Source organism: Anomaloglossus baeobatrachus, chromosome 3 (genome assembly GCF_048569485.1).
Source record: "Anomaloglossus baeobatrachus isolate aAnoBae1 chromosome 3, aAnoBae1.hap1, whole genome shotgun sequence".
Taxonomy (NCBI): Eukaryota; Metazoa; Chordata; class Amphibia; order Anura; family Aromobatidae; genus Anomaloglossus; species Anomaloglossus baeobatrachus.
The window spans coordinates 234376472-234389289 of NC_134355.1; positions in this window are offsets into that span (position 1 = coordinate 234376472).

Consider the following 12818-nt stretch of genomic DNA (forward strand, 5'->3'; position numbering starts at 1 on the left):
AGTGGACTTTTTGCCAGACAAGCATATGTGTCATAGGTAGAGTTGAGCGCGGTTCGTGGTTCGAGGTTCTCCAGTTCGAGGCTCGAGTGATTTTGGGCCCTGTTCTAGATCGAACTAGAACTCGAGCTTTTTTGCAAAAGCTCGATAGTTCTAGAAACGTTCGAGAACGGTTCTAGCAGTAAAAAACCAGCTAAATCCTAGCTTGGTTTCCGCTGTAATAGTGTAAGTCACTCTGTGAATCACACTATTATGACATTTCAGTGTATAGTGTGCGTGAACAGCGCCTTCAGATCACTGCTGTTTCTATAATGGCGATCGCCATTTTTTTTTTTTTTTCCTTGTCTTCCTTCCCTAAGCGCGCGCGTGTAGTGGGGCGGGCCAGCATGTCAGCCAATCCCAGACACACACACAGCTAAGTGGACTTTTAGCCAGAGAAGCAACGGCATGTGTGATAGGATGTTCATGTCACATGTCCCTGCATTATAAAACCGGACATTTTCCTCCAGGACGCCATTATCTCTTCTGCGTCTTTGGTGTCAGACATCACTGTCGCAGCTCCGTCCTTTGTCCTATCGCTGATACAGCTGTATGCGCTCCATACACAGCGCTGGACAGCTTAGGGAGAGCACTTCCTAGCAGTCCTTTTAAGGGCTCAAACCGGCAGGGTCAGAGTTAAGGTGACAGGTCCTGAAAACAGCGACAGCGTCTGTGTAGCCAAGGTCAGGGATTTCCTCCCTGCATTTCCCTATTAGGAGGGAATAGAAAGGCAGGCTTCCATTCCTCTACCCAGAGCCCCACAATCCTGGCACTGTACCCTCCTGCCCTTTGCACACTCCAACTCATTATAACTAAGCCATTATACTAGCAAACACTCAGTGTACCTAGTGGCATCCTATACGTGGCTATTGGACTTTCCTATAGTCCCACTAGTGCAAAGACATTTGCAGAGCGCGTCTGCCTGCATTGCACACTCCAACTCATTATAACTAAGCCATTATACTAGCAAACACTCAGTGTACCTAGTGGCATCCTATACGTGGCTATTGGACTTTGCTATAGTCACACTAGTGCAAAGACATTTGCAGAGCGCGTCTGCCTGCATTGCACACTCCAACTCATTATAACTAAGCCATTATACTAGCAAACACTCAGTGTACCTAGTGGCATCCTATACGTGGCTATTGGACTTTGCTATAGTCACACTAGTGCAAAGACATTTGCAGAGCGCGTCTGCCTGCATTGCACACTCCAACTCATTATAACTAAGCCATTATACTAGCAAACACTCAGTGTACCTAGTGGCATCCTATACGTGGCTATTGGACTTTGCTATAGTCACACTAGTGCAAAGACATTTGCAGAGCGCGTCTGCCTGCATTGCACACTCCAACTCATTATAACTAAGCCATTATACTAGCAAACACTCAGTGTACCTAGTGGCATCCTATATGTGGCTATTGGACTTTGCTATAGTCACACTAGTGCAAAGACATTTGCAGAGCGCGTCTGCCTGCATTGCACACTCCAACTCATTATAACTAAGCCATTATACTAGCAAACACTCAGTGTACCTAGTGGCATCCTATACGTGGCTATTGGACTTTGCTATAGTCACACTAGTGCAAAGACATTTGCAGAGCGCGACTGCCTGCATTGCACACTCCAACTCATTATAACTAAGCCATTATACTAGCAAACATTCAGTGTACCTAGTGGCATCCTATACGTGGCTATTGGACTTTGCTATAGTCCCACTAGTGCAAAGACATTTGCAGAGCGCGTCTGCCTGCATTGCACACTCCAACTCATTATAACTAAGCCATTATACTAGCAAACACTCAGTGTACCTAGTGGCATCCTATACGTGGCTATTGGACTTTGCTATAGTCACACTAGTGCAAAGACATTTGCAGAGCGCGTCTGCCTGCATTGCACACTCCAACTCATTATAACTAAGCCATTATACTAGCAAACACTCAGTGTACCTAGTGGCATCCTATACGTGGCTATTGGACTTTGCTATAGTCACAGTAGTGCAAAGACATTTGCAGAGCGCGTCTGCCTACATTGCACACTCCAACTCATTATAACTAAGCCATTATACTAGCAAACACTCAGTGTACCTAGTGGCAACCTATACGTGGCTATTGGACTTTGCTATAGTCCCACTAGTGCAAAGACATTTGCAGAGCGCGTCTGCCTGCATTGCACACTCCAACTCATTATAACTAAGCCATTATACTAGCAAACACTCAGTGTACCTAGTGGCATCCTATACGTGGCTATTGGACTTTGCTATAGTCCCACTAGTGCAAAGACATTTGCAGAGCGCGTCTGCCTGCATTGCACACTCCAACTCATTATAACTAAGCCATTACACTAGCAAACACTCAGTGTACCTAGTGGCATCCTATACGTGGCTATTGGACTTTGCTATAGTCCCACTAGTGCAAAGACATTTGCAGAGTGCGTCTGCCTGCATTGCACACTCCAACTCATTATAACCAAGCCATTATACTAGCAAACACTCAGTGTACCTAGTGGCATCCTATACGTGGCTATTGGACTTTGCTATAGTCACACTAGTGCAAAGACATTTGCAGAGCGCGTCTGCCTGCATTGCACACTCCAACTCATTATAACTAAGCCATTATACTAGCAAACACTCAGTGTACCTAGTGGCATCCTATACGTGGCTATTGGACTTTGCTATAGTCACACTAGTGCAAAGACATTTGCAGAGCGCGTCTGCCTGCATTGCACACTCCAACTCATTATAACTAAGCCATTATACTAGCAAACACTCAGTGTACCTAGTGGCATCCTATACGTGGCTATTGGACTTTGCTATAGTCACACTAGTGCAAAGACATTTGCAGAGCGCGTCTGCCTGCATTGCACACTCCAACTCATTATAACTAAGCCATTATACTAGCAAACACTCAGTGTACCTAGTGGCATCCTATACGTGGCTATTTGACTTTGCTATAGTCACACTAGTGCAAAGACATTTGCAGAGCGCGTCAACCTGCATTGCACACTCCAACTCATTATAACTAAGCCATTATACTAGCAAACACTCAGTGTACCTAGTGGCATCCTATACGTGGCTATTGGACTTTGCTATAGTCACACTAGTTCAAAGACATTTGCAGAGCGCATCTGCCTGCATTGCACACTCCAACTCATTATAACTAAGACATTATACTAGCAAACACTCAGTGTACCTAGTGGCATCCTATACGTGGCTATTGGACTTTGCTATAGTCCCACTAGTGCAAAGACATTTGCAGAGCGCGTCTGCCTGCATTGCACACTCCAACTCATTATAACTAAGCCATTATACTAGCAAACACTCAGTGTACCTAGTGGCATCCTATACGTGGCTATTGGACTTTGCTATAGTCACACTAGTGCAAAGACATTTGCAGAGCGCGTCTGCCTGCATTGCACACTCCAACTCATTATAACTAAGCCATTATACTAGCAAACACTCAGTGTACCTAGTGGCATCCTATACGTGGCTATTGGACTTTGCTATAGTCACAGTAGTGCAAAGACATTTGCAGAGCGCGTCTGCCTGCATTGCACACTCCAACTCATTATAACTAAGCCATTATACTAGCAAACACTCAGTGTACCTAGTGGCATCCTATACGTGGCTATTGGACTTTGCTATAGTCACACTAGTGCAAAGACATTTGCAGAGCGCGTCTGCCTGCATTGCACACTCCAACTCATTATAACTAAGTCATTATACTAGCAAACACTCAGTGTACCTAGTGGCATCCTATACGTGGCTATTGGACTTTGCTATAGTCACACTAGTGCAAAGACATTTGCAGAGCGCGTCTGCCTGCATTGCACACTCCAACTCATTATAACTAAGCCATTATACTAGGAAACACTCAGTGTACCTAGTGGCATCCTATACGTGGCTATTGGACTTTGCTATAGTCCCACTAGTGCAAAGACATTTGCAGAGCGCGTCTGCCTGCATTGCACACTCCAACTCATTATAACTAAGCCATTATACTAGCAAACACTCAGTGTACCTAGTGGCATCCTATACGTGGCTATTGGACTTTGCTATAGTCCCACTAGTGCAAAGATATTTGCAGAGCGCGTCTGCCTGCATTGCACACTCCAACTCATTATAACTAAGCCATTATACTATCAATTTTTGCTGCCAGTTTAAGGGCCGTAGTTGCATTGTCAGGGATATTTATTCTTTATTATTCTGCTGTTAATAAAGCTAGACCACCACTGCAATCTACACCACCTCTCAATTTTTACTACCACATTTTCAGTCCACAATCTTGTCGCAATCAACATGAGTTGCAAAATGACAGATGCTGGTGGAAAGGGGAAGAGGCGTGGTGGAAAAGGCAAAAAAGGTTTTGTCAGTGGGGAAGGTGGCAAAGCTCCATTATCATCTGCTGAAGATAGACCATCTACCAGCAAAAGTAAGATGTCTACTACTTACCGTGGACAATCCGATGTGCTCCCTTTTTTACGGACACGAACAGGAGGAACAAAGGTAGATGATGGGCAAAAAAGGAAAATGCTTGAATGGATCTCAAGTGGTCCAACAAGTGCCCTCTCAGCCACTTCAAGTACCGCATCCAAAAAACACCAGTCCTCTGAGTTGTCATCCCAATCAAACTTGCTTTCTCCCAGCTCTGATGTCTCCATCAGCCCTGCACAGTATGGTGGAACTGAGATGGCTGAGTCTGCAGAGCTGTTCAGTCACACTATAGCCTGGGAATCAGAGGTCTGCTCCCAAGCTACAGTGAGTACAGAACAGGAAATGGTCTGCAGTGATGCCCAGAACCTTTGTGACTCTGATTCAGGCCATGAGGACCAAGTTTCTGAGCATAATGTTGACCCTTTGTCACAAACTGTAACACCTGTGGTTATAGACAATGAGGAACATACTGATGAAGATGAGACGCAGATACCCGATTGGGATGACAACTTAAATATTCGGTCAGGGCAAGAAGAGGCTCGGGTTGAGGGGGAGGGGAGTGCAAACACAACAATTGATGATGAAGTTCTAGATCCCACCTACTGTCAACCCCCAGTCAGGCACTCGAGGAGGTCAACAGAGGCGGTGCAGGAGGATGCAACCGACGACGAAGTTACCTTGCGCCTTCCTGGACAGAGTCGGAGCACTGGTAGCACGTCTACAACTGCATCCTCAGCCACCACTCTGCCTATGAGCATTATTCGGGGTGGATCAACAGGTCGCATGGCCTCTAAGCCTTGCCTAGCCTGGTCCTTTTTTGACATAGAAAAAGATCGCCCAAATTATGTGATCTGTAAACTTTGTCATGATTCTCTTAGTAGAGGTCAAAATCTCAGCAGTTTGACAACTTCTTCCATGAATCGTCACATGAATAAATATCATAGGTCCCGGTGGGAAGCTCACCGTGCTGCAATGCGGCCTAGCGGAGCGAACCATCCACCGCCTGCCCCTTCCAGTGCATCCGCGCGCTCTTCATCTTCTAGGACTGTGGGGACAGCTGTCACACCTGTTTTTCCACCCACAACTTCCACCACTGTAACCGCAACAGGCAGTTTGCTTGGTAGGTCGTCAGTTGTTTTGGAAGGGGAAACAAGTGAGTGTGTACAGCTCTCTCAGACATCGATAGCACCAACTTTGGATGAAGGCAACATCATGTCTCCGCCTGCACTTTCCTCACAAACCTGCATTTTTCCAGGGACACCCTACTCAACACCGTCTACACACAGCAGCCAGATCTCTGTCCCTCAGATGTGGACAAATAAAAGGCCATTTCCTGCGACCCATGACAAAGCTAAGAGGTTGACTCTATCCCTCTGTAAGCTGTTGGCTACAGAAATGCTGCCTTTCCGCCTAGTGGACACACAGGATTTTAGGGACCTTATGTCTGTCGCTGTGCCCCAGTACCAGATGCCTAGTCGCCACTACTTTTCTAAGAAAGGTGTGCCCGCGCTACACCAGCATGTCGCACACAACATCACCGCTTCATTGAGAAACTCTGTGTGTGAACGGGTGCATTTCACCACCGATACTTGGACCAGTAAGCATGGACAGGGACGTTACATGTCGCTCACTGGGCACTGGGTAACTATGGTGATAGATGGTGAAGGGTCTGCTGCACAAGTCTTGCCGTCCCCACGACTTGTGTGTCAATCCTCTGTCTGTCCAAGTTCCGCCACTGCTTCTGCATCCTCCACCTCATCTGGGTCCTCCACCTCCGCCCCAAGCCTGCCTGGTCAGGCCACCAGCGTTCTCAAAGCGCAAAAGGAATCACGCACCCCTCATTACTATGCTGGCAGCAGAGCGCAACGGCACCAGGCGGTCTTTAGCTTGACATGTCTTGGGAATAAGAGTCACACAGCTGAGGAGTTGTGGTCAGCTCTGCGGTCCGAGTTTAATAAATGGTTGTCTCCACTCAACCTGCAGCCTGGTAAGGCCGTGTGCGACAATGCTGCAAACCTGGGTGCGGCCCTTCGCCTGGGCAAGGTGACACACGTACCTTGTATGGCTCACGTGTTGAACCTTGTCGTCCAGCAATTTTTAACACACTATCCCGGCCTAGATGGCCTTCTGAACAGGGCACGAAAACTGTCTGCTCACTTCCGCCGTTCAAGCGCCGCAGCTGAGCGACTTGCATCGCTCCAGAAGTCTTTCGGCCTGCCGGTTCATCGCCTGAAATGCGATGTGGCGACACGTCGTGCCCTGGTGCAATACGTCATGACGTATAGCCTGGGCCAACGAGATGCAGAGGTGGGGAAGATCACCCTGATGGAGTGATCTCAGATCAAGGACCTATGCACCCTTCTGCACAGTTTCGACATGGCGACGAATATGTTTAGCGCTGACAATGCCATTATCAGCATGACGATTCCAGTCATTTACATGCTGGAACACACGCTAAACACTATTCGGAGTCAGGGGGTGGGACAACAGGAAGGGGATGAACTACAGGAGGATTCATATGCACAAGACACAACAACATCACCAAGGTCCTGACGTTCATCATCACCAAGGCGCCAGGCATGGCAGCATGGGGGACAGGGATCAACAAGGGCGCATGGTAGCAGGCGAGATGTTGAGGAAGGTGCAGGAGGACATGAAGAAATGGAGGACGAACTGTCCATGGACATGGAAGACTCAGCAGATGAGGGAGACCTTGGTCAAATTTCAGTTGAAAGAGGTTGGGGGGAGATGTCAGAGGAAGAAAGAACGGTTAGCACCTCTATGCCACAAACACAGCGTGGACTTGGTCCGCATGGCTGCGCAAGACACATGAGTGCCTTCTTGTTGCACTACCTCCAACATGACCCTCGTATTGTCAAAATTAGAAGTGATGATGACTACTGGCTTGCCACACTATTAGATCCCCGGTACAAGTCCAAATTTTGTGACATAATTCCAGCCATAGAAAGGGACGCACGTATGCAAGAGTATCAGCAGAAGCTGTTACTCGATCTTAGATCCGCTTTTCCACCAAACAACCGTGCAGGTGCAGGGAGTGAATCTCCCAGTTGTAACTTGACAAACATGGGACGGTCTCGTCATCTTCAACAGTCTACACGTACCAGTAGGACCGTATCTGGTGCTGGTAACAGCAATTTTATGGAATCTTTTCATAATTTTTTTAGACCCTCCTTTGCAAGGCCACCAGAGACAACAAGTCTGACACATAGTCAACGGCTGGAGAGGATGATACAGGAGTATCTCCAAATGAACATCGATGCCATGACTTTGCAAATGGAGCCTTGCTCCTTTTGGGCTTCAAACCTTGAAAAATGGCCAGAGCTCTCAACTTACGCCTTGGAGATTTTGTCGTGTCCAGCTGCCAGCGTTGTCTCTGAACGTGTCTTCAGTGCTGCTTGGTGTGTGCTGACAGATAAGCGCACGCGTCTGTCCAGTTACAATGTGGACAGACTGACGTTCATCAAAATGAACAAGTCATGGATCCAGAAGGAATTTACAACCCCTGTGTCATCCTGGGGAGAGTAAATGCTTGTGGATTTTGAATGTGCTTGATGCAAATCTAGCTGTGAAGTGTACAACTAGGGCACAAGTGCTGCCACTGAATGGGTGGGTGTGTGTGGGGCACAATTTTTGGAAAAAAAGGGAGACTCCGCTTGGAGTAACCCTTGCTTGTTGTGTTTTTAAAAGAAGCCAAGATGAACAGAGCTGGGATCAGGAAAGACTTTGCTACCTACCCTGGTGTCATCCTGGGGACGGTTAATTATGGCGTATTTTTGAATGTGCTTGATGCAAATCTAGCTGTGAAGTGTACAACTAGGGCACAAGTGCTGCCACTGAATGGGTGGGTGTGTGTGGGGCACAATTTTTGGAAAAAAAAGGGAGACTCCGCTTGGAGTAACCCTTGCTTGCTATGTTTTTAAAAGAAGCCAAGATGAACAGAGCTGGGATCAGGAAAGACTTTGCTACCTACCCTGGTGTCATCCTGGGGACGGTTAATTATGGCGTATTTTTGAATGTGCTTGATGCAAATCTAGCTGTGAAGTGTACAACTAGGGCACAAGTGCTGCCACTGAATGGGTGGGTGTGTGTGGGGCACAATTTTTGGAAAAAAAGGGAGACTCCGCTTGGAGTAACCCTTGCTTGCTGTGTTTTTAAAAGAAGCCAAGATGAACAGAGCTGGGATCAGGAAAGACTTTGCTACCTACCCTGGTGTCATCCTGGGGACGGTTAATTATGGCGTATTTTTGAATGTGCTTGATGCAAATCTAGCTGTGAAGTGTACAACTAGGGCACAAGTGCTGCCACTGAATGGGTGAGTGTGTGTGGGGCACAATTTTTGGAAAAAAAGGGAGACTCCGCTTGGAGTAACCCTTGCTTGCTGTGTTTTTAAAAGAAGCCAAGATGAACAGAGCTGGGATCAGGAAAGACTTTGCTACCTACCCTGGTGTCATCCTGGGGACAGTTAATTATGGCGTATTTTTGAATGTGCTTGATGCAAATCTAGCTGTGAAGTGTACAACTAGGGCACAAGTGCTGCCACTGAATGGGTGGGTGTGTGTGGGGCACAATTTTTGGAAAAAAAGGGAGACTCCGCTTGGAGTAACCCTTGCTTACATTGTTTTTAAAAGAAGCCAAGATGAACAAGTCATGGTTCAGCAAAGACTTTATCTGCCTACCCCGGTGTCATGCTGGGGACGGTTAATTATGGCGTATTTTTGAATGTGCTTGATGCAAATCTAGCTGTGAAGTGTACAACTGGGGCACAAGTGCTGCCACTGAATGGGTGGGTGTGTGTGGGGCACAATTTTTGGAAAAAAGGGAGACTCCGCTTGGAGTCACTTTGCGGTGTTTTACATGACTTTAGAAGGGCGTGCCATGCCTATATCTGTGTGTCCTCCTCTTTTTCCTTGTCCAGCTGTTTTGTTTTCGCATGAGTATATGTCCTTGTCACTTTCCCATGTGTTTGTGTTGTGTTGTGAGTTGTTTGTTACCTTTTGGACACCTTTGAGGGTGTTTTCTAGGTGTTTTTCTGTGTTTGTGATTGCCTGCCATTGTTTCCTATGCAGTTCGAGTTCGGTTCGTCGAACGTTCGACGAGCCGAACTCGAACGGGACCTCCGTTCGGCGAACCGGCCTCGAGCCGAACTGGGACCGGTTCGCTCATCTCTAGTCATAGGCTGTCCATATCACATGTCCTTGCAATATAAATACGGACATTTTCCCTTTAGGACGCCATTATCTGCCTTCTGCGTCTGGATGACAGTCACCGCTCACGCAGCTCCTGTCGCCGGTCCTGCTGTGTACGCTATACACACAGCGCTCTACTGATTAGGGACAGAAGTTTATTTCAGGGCTAAATTCATCAGGCTCAGAGCCATAGGTGACAGTCAGGTCCGTGGAATCGCTGTATACAGCTTCAGATAACAGCTTCTGTGTACCTAAGCTCAGAGAAATCCTTCCTGCATTTCACCATTAGAAGGGATAGAAAGTGAGGCTTCCTTTCCTCTACACTGACCCACAACCCGGCCACTGTACCCTCCTGCACATTTTTGCAAAACCATTTTAAATGAAAAGAGTGCTGCCAGTTAGTGTCATCCAAGAAGTGGCTGTTGTACTCCATTATTGTTCCTCTTGTGCCAAGCAAGTCCCACCACCTCTGCATTCTCCCCTCCTGAACATTTTTGCAAAGCCATTTTAATTGAAAAGAGTGCTGCCATTTAGTGCCATTCAAAGAGTGGCTGCTGTACTCCATTATTGTGCCACTTGTGCCAAGGAAGTCCCACCACCTCTGCATTCTCCCCTCCTGCACATTTTTTGCAAAGCCATTTTAATTGAAAAAAGTGCTGCCAGTTAGTGCCATCCAAAGAGTGGCTGATGTACTCCATTATTGTGCCACTTGTGCCAAGCAAGTCCCACCACCTCTGCATTCTCCCCTCCTGCACATTTTTGCAAAGCCATTTTAATTGAAAAGAGTGCTGCCAATTAGTGCCATCCAAAGAGTGGCTGCTGTACTCCATTATTGTGCCACTTGTGCCAAGCAAGTCCCACCACCTCTGCATTCTCCCCTCCTGCACATTTTTGCAAAGCCATTTTAATTTGAAAGAGTACTGCCAGTTAGTGTCATCAAAGCAGTGGCTGCTGCACTCTATTATTGTGCCACTTGTGCCAAGCAAGTCCCACCACCTCTGCATTCTCCCCTCCTGCACATTTTTGCAAAGCCATTTTAATTGAAAAGAGTGCTGTCTGTTAGTGCCATCCAAAGAGTGGCTGCTGTACTCCATTATTGTGCCACTTTTGCCAAGCAAGTCCCACCAGCTCTTCATTCTCCCCTCCTGAACATTTTTGCAAAGCCATTTTAACTGAAAAGAGTGCTGCCAGTTAGTGCCATCCAAAGAGTGGCTGCTGTACTCCATTATTGTGCCACTTGTGCCAAGCAAGTCCCACCACCTCTGCATTCTCCCCTCCTGCACATTTTTGAAAAGCCATTTTAATTGAAAAGAGTGCTGTCTGTTAGTGCCATCCAAAGAGTGGCTGCTGTACTCCATTACTGTGCCACTTGTGCCAAGCAAGTCCCACCACCTCTGCATTCTCCCCTCCTGCACATTTTTGCAAAGCCATTTTAATTGAAAAGAGTGCTGTCTGTTAGTGCCATCCAAAGAGTGGCTGCTGTACTCCATTATTGTGCCACTTTTGCCAAGCAAGTCCCACCAGCTCTTCATTCTCCCCTCCTGAACATTTTTGCAAAGCCATTTTAACTGAAAAGAGTGCTGCCAGTTAGTGCCATCCAAAGAGTGGCTGCTGTACTCCATTATTGTGCCACTTGTGCCAAGCAAGTCCCACCAACTCTGCATTCTCCCCTCCTGCACATTTTTGCAAAGCCATTTTAATTAAAAAGAGTTCTGCCAGTTAGTGTCATCAAAGCAGTGGCTGCTGCACTCTATTATTGTGCCACTTGTGCCAAGCAAGTCCCACCACCTCTGCATTCTCCCCTCCTAAACATTTTTGCAAAGCCATTTTAATTGAAAAGAGTGCTGTCTGTTAGTGCCATCCAAAGAGTGGCTGCTGTACTCCATTATTGTGCCACTTGTGCCAAGCAAGTCCCACCACCTCTGCATTCTCCCCTCCTGCACATCTTTGCAAAGCCATTTTAATTGAAAAGACTGCTGCCAGTTAGTGCCATCCAAAGAGTGGCTGCTGTACGCCATTATTGTTCCTCTTGTGCCAAGCAAGTCTCACCACCTCTGCGTTCTCCCCTCCTGCACATTTTTGCAAAGCCATTTTAATTAAAAAGAGTGCTGCCAGTTAGTGCCATCCAAAGATTGGCTGCTGTAATCCATTATTGTGCCACTTGTGCAAAGCAAGTTCCACCACCTCTCTAATCTCCCCTCCTGCACATTTTTGCAAAGCCATTTTAATTTGAAAGAGTGCTGCCAGTTAGTGTCATCAAAGCAGTGGCTGCTGCACTCTATTATTGTGCCACTTGTGCAAAGCAAGTCCCACCAACTCTGCATTCTCCCCTCCTGCACATTTTTGCAAAGCCATTTTAATTGAAAAGAGTGCTGCCAGTTAGTGTCATCAAAGCAGTGGCTGCTGCACTCTATTATTGTGCCACTTGTGCCAAGCAAGTCCCACCACCTCTGCATTCTCCCCTCCTGCACATTTTTGCAAAGCCATTTTAATTGAAAAGAGTGCTGTCTGTTAGTGCCATCCAAAGAGTGGCTGCTGTACTCCATTACTGTGCCACTTGTGCCAAGCAAGTCCCACCACCTCTGCATTCTCCCCTCCTGCACATTTCTGCAAAGCCATTTTAATTGAAAAGAGTGCTGTCTGTTAGTGCCATCCAAAGAGTGGCTGCTGTACTCCATTATTGTGCCACTTTTGCCAAGCAAGTCCCACCAGCTCTTCATTCTCCCCTCCTCAACATTTTTGCAAAGCCATTTTAACTGAAAAGAGTGCTGCCAGTTATTGCTATCCAAAGAGTGGCTGCTGTACTCCATTATTGTGCCACTTGTGCCAAGCAAGTCCCACCACCTCTGCATTCTCCCCTCCTGCACATTTTTGCAAAGCCATTTTAATTAAAAAGAGTGTTGCCAGTTAGTGTCATCAAAGCAGTGGCTGCTGCACTCTATTATTGTGCCACTTGTGCCAAGCAAGTCCCACCACCTCTGCATTCTCCCCTCCTGAAAAAACAATTGAGATAAAGAACCGGTTTGATGCTGCGCTAAAGACCACAATATCCAAGGTTGTAAAAAAACTTTTTCTTTATTTCCAAAGGTCTACGCGTTTCAAAGGCATGTCCGCCTTCTTCATCAGGGCAAGGAAAAATAAAA